The 2,500-nt window shown below is 35.6% G+C and overlaps 1 protein-coding gene across 1 annotated transcript in view; it reads right to left on the bottom strand.

Annotated features, from left to right (window-relative positions):
* The window catches only part of LOC137655140 (neurotrypsin-like), a 39,096-nt gene that overhangs the window by 29,991 nt on the left and 6,605 nt on the right, over positions 1-2,500 (bottom strand). The window lies entirely within an intron of this gene.

The following is a 2,500-nucleotide window of genomic DNA, read 5'->3' as shown; positions in this document are numbered from 1 at the left end:
CTTCGTGGCTGAGTGGTATGGTCACTGACATACAGATATCCTGGACCAGGGTTCAAATCCCGGGCGGTCTGATATTATAGTCTTTGGGTGATTCCGCCTGGGGCTCTGATCCCGAGGTCGTTAAGAGAATCCAGACTTTAATGTATTAATATATATGGCTTATTTGAAATATATATATATATATATATATATATATATATATATATTATATATATATATACACACACACACACATATATATATATATATATATATATATATATATATATATATGTATATATATATATATATATATATATATATATATATATATATATATATATATATATATATATAGCCTCATCACCATCCTCATCATAATCATCATCATCATCATTATCTCCTTCTACGCCTATTGACACAAAGGGCCTTAGTCATAGTTTGCCAGTCGTCTCTATCTTGAGCATCAATACTTCGCCATTCATTGTCTCCTACTTCATGCTTCTTAGTCCTAAGCCAAGTAGACCTGTGTCTTCCAACTCTTCTACTGCCTTGTGGGGCCCAGTTGAAAGTTTAGTGAACTAATCTCTATTGGGGAGTGCAAAATGCATGCCCAAACCATCTCCATATGCCCCTTACCATGATCTCATCCACAAATGGCACTCAAGTAATCTCTTATAGTTTCATTTGTAATCCTGTCTTGTCATTCGTCTCCCAATATTCTTTATGAGAGTTTTGTTCACAAATCTACAAAATTTGTTGGATATTGTTTTATTATCATACCATGACTCATTTCCATACAATAACACCAATCTCACTAAACTGGTATATAAAAAGGATTTTGACGTAGGAAAAATCTATTTTTGGTTGGGATAGCCATGTCGTCCTGATGGAAACTTCCTTGTGGCAACTTCTATAGTATAATATTTCTGCAATTGATAGTACAAGAAAATTACCGTTAGGTATCTGGGGGTTCCAGCCCCTGGAAACGACTATCCGAAGATATCGTGTATAATCAGGGACGTATCCTAAGATAACCATAGATATCTGCACCCCAAACAGACCTTACCCAGACTAATCCACTAAGGGAAAGGAAAGATAAGGAGCCATTCCACATCCTATCACCTTAAAGTGCCCCTATACGTTCCTGCCTCTCATTCCTTCGATCGTAGCTTTTGGCTACAGTCGGTTGATTTTGTGGGCGCTTTTTTCGCATTTTTTTTTTTTTTTTTTTTTTTTTGAAGAATTAATTTGGAATGACTTCCTTTTCTTCGTCAAAGTTGATAATCTACCTCTCTTTGCCTTCATTTATGCTAATTTTGGTTTCACTCCCTTCAGAAACTTATCTTTTAGCTTTTGTTAGAGGAAGCTAAAGTGCTTCGAGTCCTGCTAGCATGGCGTCGGGCTTAATCCCCGATGGCCTCTTATTTATCGTGTTTACTTTATTTTTATGGGTAAGTTTCACGTTAGCTAGATTTTGAATAGTATTACGATGCTAAGGACTCAATTTTATGTATTTTCATTACGATTTATTATTTTAGCCTAATGTTGGCAGTTAGCCTGGCCATCATGCCACAACGTTAGAGTTTCTCAGGGCAAATAAGGCATAGTTTTAACAATCCCCTTTTTTAAGGGCGAGCTCATTGATTTGATTTCCTGAATAATTAAATAATTCCACCTCATTAATCTTTTCTCCTTCCAATGATATTTCATATTCCATTGCATATTCCATTCTCATGATTTCTGCCTTTCTTCTATTTATCTTGAGCCCAACCTCATGTGATATTTCATGTATTCTGGTAAGCAAACTTTCCAAGCCCTGTGATGTTCTGCTAATAAGGACAGCGTCATCCACATAATCTAGGTCAGCTAATTTCCTGTTACCAATCCAATCCAATCCTACTACCCCATCCCCGACTGTTCTATGCATTGCAAAATCCATGAGGAGGTTAAACAACATAGGTGACAACACATTCCTTTGGAGCACTCCACTGTTCACTGGAAAGTCATTTGATAGGACTCCACTAACATTAACTTTGTACTCACTATGCTCATGAACAGACTTAATCAACTTTACATATTTCAGAGGAATTCCATAATAACGTAGGACTCTCCGCATAATTAGCCGGTGCTTAATATCAAAGCCTTTTTCTTAGTATACAAATGTCATCAAAAGTGGATTTCTATATTCCACACATTGCTATACCACATGTCTCAAAATGAAAATTTGGTCAGTACATCTACTTTTCTAAATCCTGCTTGTTCATGTCAGCTTTTCATCAATCTTTCTTTCTAGTCTTTTTAGAATGAATATACTATATATTTTTATGACAACTGACGAAAGTGTGATGCCTCTGTAATTATTGCATTAGTCAAATCTCCTTTTTTTTTTGTCATTTTCACTAACATTCCTACCTCCCATTCATCAGGTTTTGCCTCTTCGCGCAACAATTTACAAAATGAACTTGTGAGTATTTTAGGAATCACTTCAAGTTCATCCAATATCATCTCAGTAGTTATT

The sequence above is a fragment of the Palaemon carinicauda genome, chromosome 16 (genome assembly GCF_036898095.1).
Source record: "Palaemon carinicauda isolate YSFRI2023 chromosome 16, ASM3689809v2, whole genome shotgun sequence".
NCBI classification, from domain to species: Eukaryota; Metazoa; Arthropoda; class Malacostraca; order Decapoda; family Palaemonidae; genus Palaemon; species Palaemon carinicauda.
This window is presented reverse-complemented; position numbering and strand designations above follow the sequence as displayed.